Consider the following 8,887-nt stretch of genomic DNA (forward strand, 5'->3'; position numbering starts at 1 on the left):
AGGCCAAATTATGTGGGAAAAGAGCAAAGAATTGGTTGTAAAACCATGTTTAGTTTTATAAGGACCATGCAAATTATTTCTCATTTTATATATGCCATCATGTATTCTCCCAAACAATGAAAGAGTTTCTTCTTGCTCCACAATCTCACTAGTATTTGACATTCTCAGTGTATAGCACCATGTTATTATGGTTTTAGTTCAAATTCCCTCCTATTGTACAGTGTGAAACATCTTTCTTTCTATTACTTGTTGTGTGTATGATTCAAGCATTTACTCATTTCATAACCCCATTGTTGTTTGTTCAGTTTTAAGAGGTTTTGTGTATTGAAAAACAGTTCATTATAAGAAAAGTCTTTTGGAAGTTTTGTCTTCTAATCTGTCCCTCATTCTCATTCTCTTGCTGGTATCTTTCAGAAATAACTATTTCATGGATCTTGCTGTTGGTTTTATATGTAAAACTAATCTCTAAGCCCAAGTCCCTCTAGACGTTCTATATGTTCTATTCTTTATAGTTTTGAATTTTACATTTAATGTGTGATCAATTTTGAATAACTTTTGTGATGTGTGGAAGAATTCTGTTGATGTGAGACATGATTGCTCCTGGCAGCACACCAATCCACTCATGAGAGGATGGTGGTTCTCAAAGACACTCCATATAAGTCTTATTCTTGGCAAAAATAGCCTATTGGGCAAAGATCTGCCCTTGCTTTGGCTACTGACAGTAAGCATGTTGTCATTATGCAGGACACAAGGAAAAACAACTACTGAACCTCGCCAAGACATGGTAGGACAGTCCTTCAAAATGTCCTGTTTCTGGAAGTGGTCTGTCAGGTATTCTAGGCCTGTAGCTAGAAGTGGGCGCCCAACATTGCAGAGAAACATATGTTGCCTATCCAGGCAGCCAGTTGTCTCTGTCACTTCCTTTTCAGGTCTTTGATGGTGCTGAAGACTATATAGTCACAGTTACCATCCTTTCATATCTTTACTAAGAGGATACCAGGTACTAAATTCAGATTCTCCAGGAATAGGACAGTTATTGGACTACTCTAATTTGCCATTTACCTATGAGCTGAAAATTTAGTATGTGCTTCTTACTTGACATTGTTCTTGTTGGTTGTAGTTCCATCTTGTTTGTTATCACCCTTTCTTTCTTTTGAACAATACTTGATAATGATTTTTGTTGTATAGTGTTTTGTATTAGGTTTAGAATCTTCTTGTTTAAGAAAAAAGGGGAATCTCTAGCAATGATCTTGGACTATCTGGCCCAATAGAGGTGATGCTTCTTGTCTGCTGACATGATCTCTTATAGGGAAGGGGGGTGGTCATTCTCTCTTGAGTGGTGAAGACCGAGGCAGTGGCATGAAGCAGACTATGATTGGTCCCCAGCTTTCTAAGGACTCTGCAACTAGATCTATCATATCCTCTATTTGTAAGCATATTTTTTTTATCTCTTAATAAATCCTTGATATCCCCTTAAACAGATGCTTGTGGATTTCTGTTAACACTAACCATTTATTTATGTCCACTTTTATATCCTCCATAAGAATTTCACAGTTTTCCTCAGACTGATTTTATATGTGTTGCTGTTAGGTTTTTTTTTAACTAATTATATCATTGCTTTTAATGTCATTTTAATCAGTTGTGGTAAGTTGTTTTCACTGGCAACTTAATTGGATTGAGAAGTAGCTAAGAGATTGGTAAAGCACATCTGTAGATGTGTCTGTGGTCAAAAGCATTTCAGAGAGTTTGTGTATAAGTGTGGCTGTAACTTTTAGGGACACAGTTCTTCATCAACACACCATCAACATAGCCTTGCATTTCTCAGTTAAAACTTAATGACACCAGCAGAACATATTTCCAAGTGTTCCTGAACCTTCTGAACATGTGTTACATCACCTTTATATAAGCATGACCCAAATTTCATCCATCATCCTTCCTTCTTGATTTGTGTCAAACTAAGCATGTGTACAAATGTACTCCTTCATTAAGCATCTTCTGGAATATGAATGCCTCTAAAATGTAATCTTATGTGAGTCTGTTCTGTCTTCCCAAATAAAATTGGCACACTTCTGTTCAAGAGAGCATTGCTTTGGAAATCACACTCACGTTCCACAATCTGTTGTCAATACTATTTCTTCATTCATTTGCTATTTATTGGCTATGCTTGCTTTGGTTTTGTAAGCATCAAGGTGAGAACACATTGCATTTCCTTGTGAGAGGATTGACTATTTGGGCAAGACCTACCTTGAATGTAGGCAGTCTGATTCATAGGCTAGAGGCCTGACTGGAACAAAAGGGGAAAATATGGAAAATTCCACTAGTGTAATGTTCTCTCCTGGCCACCGTGATGCAAGCTAATCTGCCCCATCATACCCTCTCTGCTATTGTGCACAGAAACTCTGAAATTGTGAGCCAAGCAGATTTGCCCTGTATTATTTATTTCACATTGTGATAGTTCTTATTGCCAACTTGATTGGATTAGTAAAAACCTGGGGGGATTTAAAAACTAGTAAATAACTAGGATCCAAAGAAGACATTTGAAGATGGTCGTGGGGACATTTACAAAGACAACTGGATCACGAGACACTGATGTACTGACTGGAATAAGACCTTCATTGGTATAAGAAAAGAAGGGAGGAAATAAAGCATAACTCAGGAATGAGTCAATCTGTGTGTTTGGGAGATGGCTCTTCTCTAATCTAATCCTGTATCCTGTATTTCCTGTGTGATTTTGGTCTGCCACAATATAACGCTCTCTGCATGCTGACCCTTCCATGACAGCATGACCTCTGACACTGTAACCCACAATAAGAAATTTCTCTTCTTAAGTTGTTGTCTCGGGTGTTTTTGTCAGTGACACGAAAAGTAACTCACAGAGAAAACAGACACCAGTGAAGTGGGGTCACTGTTGTAATTAAACCTGTGCATCAGGCCTTGAAGCGGAAAGAATTTAGATGAGTGTGGAGAAACATGCAAGAGAAAGCCTAGACCACTACAAGTAGAGCTTGGTGTGTGATTCTGTTCAGAACGCAGAAAAGCCGATGGTGAAAGATACGTGGGCCGCAAAGACCATGGTTATGAGGTTTCAGACAGAAACGAGGACTCTTGAGAACAGCACTACAGTCTGTTCGTGCAATATGCTGGCAAAGAATTTCTCTACCATTTGTGCCTGCTCTGAGATTTTGAGTGCCGCTGAATTAAAGAGTAAAGGACTAATTGTTCTGATTGAATACTGTGTGCCACTCTCTGAGGGAGATATAAATAAATGGTAACACACCACAGATAGGAAACTGAAGACGAAAATAGGGACAGCGACATAGTCTAACTTGGCAAACCAATGAGTTTCATTGGGGTTCCTTACAGGTATGGCAGAGGGTTACTTGCCGTAGAAATGACGCAGTGCAGTGAAGAGAGTCAGGCCAAGTGTGTGATCATGGGGGATGAAGGGCAAAGTCATAATGGTGAAGGTGAGTAAGGCCTCTGGGGCTTGCAGCGTTAACTCTTCCCCAGTTGCTTCTCGAGGAGCCAGAGGACCTCCATATCTTTCCCATTGAGTTCCAGTTTTGCTATGCTCTGGTCCTCCATTGCTTCTCTACTATTTCTTCCTCTCAGATTGGGAATTTCTGCCTGTGCTTTTACTCAATCAGTGATCTGTCAATCAATCAATTTTGTGTGCTGGAGGTTGTACCCATGTGTGCCATAATCTGTGTGGGACCCAGAGGACAACATATGGGATTCCGTTCTCTCTTTCTACCACGTAGGTTCTAGAGACTGAACTCAGGCTAGTAGGCTTTGTAATAAGGGTCTTTGCCAGCTGAGCACATCTGGCTGGCCCTGTGTCTAATTTTAGAGGGGATTACAGTATACAGTCAGCCATAATTCTCAGAGGAACCTTTGGACTTGAATTTTTGTTATTAAAACCCTCAGAAGTATGAGGAATCAAAAAGGATGAATTTCACATTAGGAGATGAAAAGAATCTCTCGGGGGCAGGTGGTAGATTGCTAAGGATTAAAGATGTGTACTTGGATATCAAGCTGGTAAGGTTTGCTCTATAGTGCTGAAAGGATTCAGTACAGTAGAAGATTCTCTTGCCTTTGAGCAGTGTATACGGGCTGGCAGCCTGGATGGAATAAGAGGGGACAAACGCCTGGAGGGCATTCTTGAATGCTACCGTGGTACCACGACACACTGTTCTGTTGATTCTTTCAGATTTGCTACAGGACTGTGCATTCCATTTGGGAGCAAGACAGCTTTTTCCTTCTTCTGTCTCATTTCTATACCATTTACATGTCCTTTTGTAAATTTTGCTCTATTAAGATGTTGAAAAGGAAAGGTAAAAGCAGATGACTGAAATACTTTAAATATTGGACTGAGAGACAATATATCACATGTCACAGAAAGGAAGGCTTTCTGTGTTTCAGACAGGGCCTTCGTTGAAGAATGGGAAGGGATCTTGTCTGAGACACTTTCATAAGAGCACTAATCCCATCCCTGAAGTTAATGCTCTCATGATTCACCAATTTCCCAGAGGCCCTATCTCCTTATTATCACCTTGAGCCCCAGACTCGGCGAATGAATCTGGGATGGAGGGAGACCAACATCAGACTGGAGTGTGGGTGCTTTATTTTTATTCCCTCAGTGTAGATAACTGAGAAACAATCAAATCAAGCTAATTGTCAAGTTCACATAGTTAATCGCTGGCAGAGAACAGGGTCTGAATTCAAGTAATTAAGTTCATTTGAGGCGGTGTGTGCGCCTCTGCGTGTGTCTAATATACCACCTTATCTTAACATTGTCTCCCTAGAGGGAAGATGAACGCCAACTTAACGTCTGCCAATACGTGTAATATATGTAGCACTGTCATGTGCTACACTGTCTCGGCCTCATAAGCTAGCTTGCATTGTCTGACATTTATTTTACTACAACTCTGGTTTTATTTTCGACCTTATTTACAATGAACAGAACAAGGCTTAATTACAATGAACAGAACAAGAAAAGATGAAAAATGCTGGTTTTATTTAGAAATGGAAAGACGTATTTTGACATTCATGGTGCTCAAGGGTTTTATATAAGTCAGGAAGAAATGAGATCGATTATAAGCAATTAGAATAACTTTGTTTACCTCCACTATTTCTAAGATTCTGATTTTCCTAAAAATATTATATGTCACCATTCACATTATAGAAATAAGATTTTAATTAGAGAAAATACACAAGCAAACACATCTAATGCGCCACTCGGAAAGGTCACAAGTTTAAATCAAATGACCAATTCTTAATGCAGTATCCGTGCACTGGACCCATAAATAACTTTCCTCCCCTTAACTCAGAGGCAAATAGGTTGGACACAGCAGCTCCGACTTCCATTATATCCACGCTGAATGTGGTCATTTTTTATCCTTTAAGTAGATGTGATTTCCTCAGTAGTAAAATATGACTTTCTTTTTCTAAAACTGGCTGACCCTGGGTTATATAATAAAACAGAAATCACAGAACACTTATTCAGCACAATTCATATTTTGAGGACCTCATCAACTTATCTTTTAATTGTGTAAGAGTTGAAAACCTACTGCATAATATGTGACAAGTTTAATAATCAAGAAAACAAACCAAAAGCCTGGGATCTTAACTAAGAATTGACCAGAAAAATAACAAAAATACATTAATTTATTTTCAGAATTGCTTTCCAATTAAGATTTATGTCAGCAATAGATATATTCAAATGAATTTGAATTGTAAGATTTTAATTGTACTATTAAGGACCCTAGATTAGCTTTCTTGGGTTCTTAGGACTAAATTCAATCACAGAAAATCAGAACTCATGATATTTGAAAGAAATGTTCAATAATTTAAAATTATGGACTTTGAAGATATATTGCCTGGGTACGGAATATCAACTAAAATATACTGTACCTATGATTTACCATCTAAAGTCAAAAGAAATCACTTGACTGTTGATATTGAAGATAGATGTTTTGATGTTTTTGTACATATAGTACAAATATCTATTTTTAATTAAAGAAAATACAATTAGTCAAGGTCTCCTAAGAATACTTTGAAACAGGAGAAAATGTGAACTTCATGAAATATTTGATATTTCGTGTGAGGTATTGTGTCACCTGTTAAAATTTGTATTAGTCACCATCTGAATATTTTATTTAGTTACCATTTAGATTATTTAGATGGGCTTCCTAAATAAGGGCTATTTTCATTAGCTCCTGGCTCTACTCAACTCAAATAAGTTAGTCAAAATTAACAATCTCACCTGCAAACAAATCAGCCTGTCACACTGTCATCAAAGCTGAAAGACAGAATGGAAGGCATGTCCGAGATAAAGGGCTTGCTTACTCACCCCACCTCATGGTTTTAGAGGATCAAATGAGATACAAACAGGACATGGGACAGAGTACCTTTGGGAGCTGCCTGGCGTTGATCCACCTGTGGCACCTCCTCTCACTGGTGTCTGTTTATTCCAGAAAGAGTCTACAATGTGAGCATCACACATGGTCTTGGGAAATCTCAGTCTTTTATTAGGGGCTGCAAACAAAGCCACCTGCCATTTTCTTCACAGAGAAACAGAACAGTATTAGACACAAACAAATGTGCCCTCTTGCAGGAGGGAGACATCTCAGTCTTGTAAAATTTCTGTTCTAGGAACATCCTTGAAAACAGTTCCTGAATCCGTGGCAGTACCATGCTGGTGTGAATTTTTTTTCCTACATCATTAGGAATCACTGAATACAGGTGTATAGGCTTCTTTTAAAAAATATGAGAGATTCCTTATGAAAACATCATCTGGAACTACCCCCAACACTTTAAAAAACATTTTTAGAATGATTATTTTATCACTATCTTCCTGGTTATCTTTGTCTAAGCAGGAAAAAAATTCATTTTGAGGTTTTTAAATAATCATATTTTAATCATATTTTAGAAGTGTTCACAAAACTCCTTACCTGATTGGTGTATTTTATATATCAGTTAGGATAGTCTGAATCATAATTTATGTCCACTGGGTACTGTCAGGGATGTCTTCTCATTATAGTTTTCAAGGACACAAGCAGTTGGGAGCACCAATCAGCATGTTGCCATGCTTGACAAAATACAAAAGAATCTGGGAAGGTCTCACATTCCAAATTCACTCAAAATGCATTTCCAGAACCACTTAGCCGCTTGTATCAGATCAGAGAAAGCAAAAGCAAAACTACCACATGCAGGAATGTGGAGCTGGCAATGGTTCATGGAAGGGATTTGAGGGGACTAGTTTATATCGTGGCTAGCAGAAATAAGTATCAACATATTAGAAGTCATTAGTGAAATAGTCATAGAAAATTATCCCAATATGAGTCAATGCAAATATGTGAAGAATGTGAAATTATCAACATTTTTAGAACAGACTGAGGTTAATAGTTTTCTCATTGCCTGTTGCGTTAGACATATACTCTTGAGTAGCGTTCATATGAATCCTCCGGGTAAATAATCTAGGTATTTCCTCTTTCTGACACCAAACACTTGCTTTGTAAAGGACCGTTACTAAACTGGGCTAAAACTATTTAGTAAAGTAGTTTAAGCATTTTTATTAAACTGGGTTCAAATTAAGTACTCCAAACTCTGTGCTGGTAGTGAACATTTTGAAAGTGGCTTCCCAAGTAATTGGGATAGGTAGAATTGCCTGAGAACAAATATCATGAGTTATTTTCAAAGGGCAACAAATACTTGTGTATATTAAAAAACAAAACAGTACTAACAGTATTGACAACAATATAATACATTCATCTTATTAATGACTATAGATTAAAACAATGATGATTAAATAATGGAGTAAATAATAATTTTGAGAAATCAGACATATGGTGTCTCTGTACTTGTCAGTCATGGATAGTTGATAGAAATTTGGAAAACAATGCCAAGCTAGACAACATACTTATTGACATTTTCTAATGCAACCCCTACCTTGGTACAAGAGATTAGTAAAATTATAAAAAAGAATTCCTTATGTGATTTTCAAAAGAAATAATCCATACTGAATATTAGTTGTCCAAAGATCAGAGATTTCTATGGATTAGTAACTTTCCCCTACTGAGTGTTCCATCAAAGAGAAATCCAAAGAAAACCAAGTAACACATCAGCTTTTCATAATGTAGAGAATAAAAACCATATATTTTAATAGCATTATTCCTGCTTAAAGCTATTACAGAACATCAGGTAAAACCAAAATGGTCACCCATAAGGGACATATCAATATAACATCAGAAATTCAACTGGTCGAATCCTCTGAGGTGGTGTTACTATGGTCCTGGACCAGGCATGCCTGCGTACTCTGAGTACTCAAATACAGATATTGTATTTGCTACAGCATTGTGAAAATAAGTCCTCACTATAGACTTTACTTGCCACATTGATTAGTGATGTAGGAGTGTTTATATCTATCTGTTGTTTCATTGGTTAATTAAGAAAGTAACTGCTTGGTCTGATAGGTCAGAACATAGGTGGGTGGAGTAGACAGAACAGAATGCTGGGAAGAAGGGAAGTGAGGCAGACACCATGCCTCTCCTCTCTCTGGGTCAGTTGCCATGAAGCCAGCCACCAGGTCAGACATGCTGAATCTTTCCTGGTAAGCCACCACCTTGTGGTGCTACACAGATTACTAAATATGGGTTAAAGCAAGATATGAGAATTAGCCAGTAAGAGGCTAGAGCTAATGGGCCAAGCAGTGTTTAAATGAATACAATTTTTGTGTTGTTATTTCAGGGCATAAACTAGCCAGACAGCAGGGAGCTGGGCGGCAGGAATGCAGCCTGCTACTCCATTTCGGGTGTAAAGCTAGCTGTGTGGGATCCGGGAGGGATGAAAAGCAGACCTGCTCGCCTCATCACTACAGATTAGAAAT

At 37.9% G+C, this 8,887-nt stretch overlaps 1 long non-coding RNA gene across 1 annotated transcript; it reads right to left on the minus strand.

The window, feature by feature from the left end:
* Positions 1-4,971: 4,971 nt before the first annotated feature.
* LOC119812371 lies at positions 4,972-8,511 on the minus strand. Its single transcript, XR_005285076.1, has 2 exons — positions 6,411-8,511; positions 4,972-6,301 (listed from the first exon to the last, which is right to left on the minus strand). It is a non-coding gene; the product is annotated as an uncharacterized LOC119812371 (long non-coding RNA).
* Between the last annotated feature and the right edge of the window lie 376 nt (positions 8,512-8,887).

The sequence above is a fragment of the Arvicola amphibius genome, chromosome 4 (assembly GCF_903992535.2).
Source record: "Arvicola amphibius chromosome 4, mArvAmp1.2, whole genome shotgun sequence".
Taxonomy (NCBI): domain Eukaryota; kingdom Metazoa; phylum Chordata; class Mammalia; order Rodentia; family Cricetidae; genus Arvicola; species Arvicola amphibius.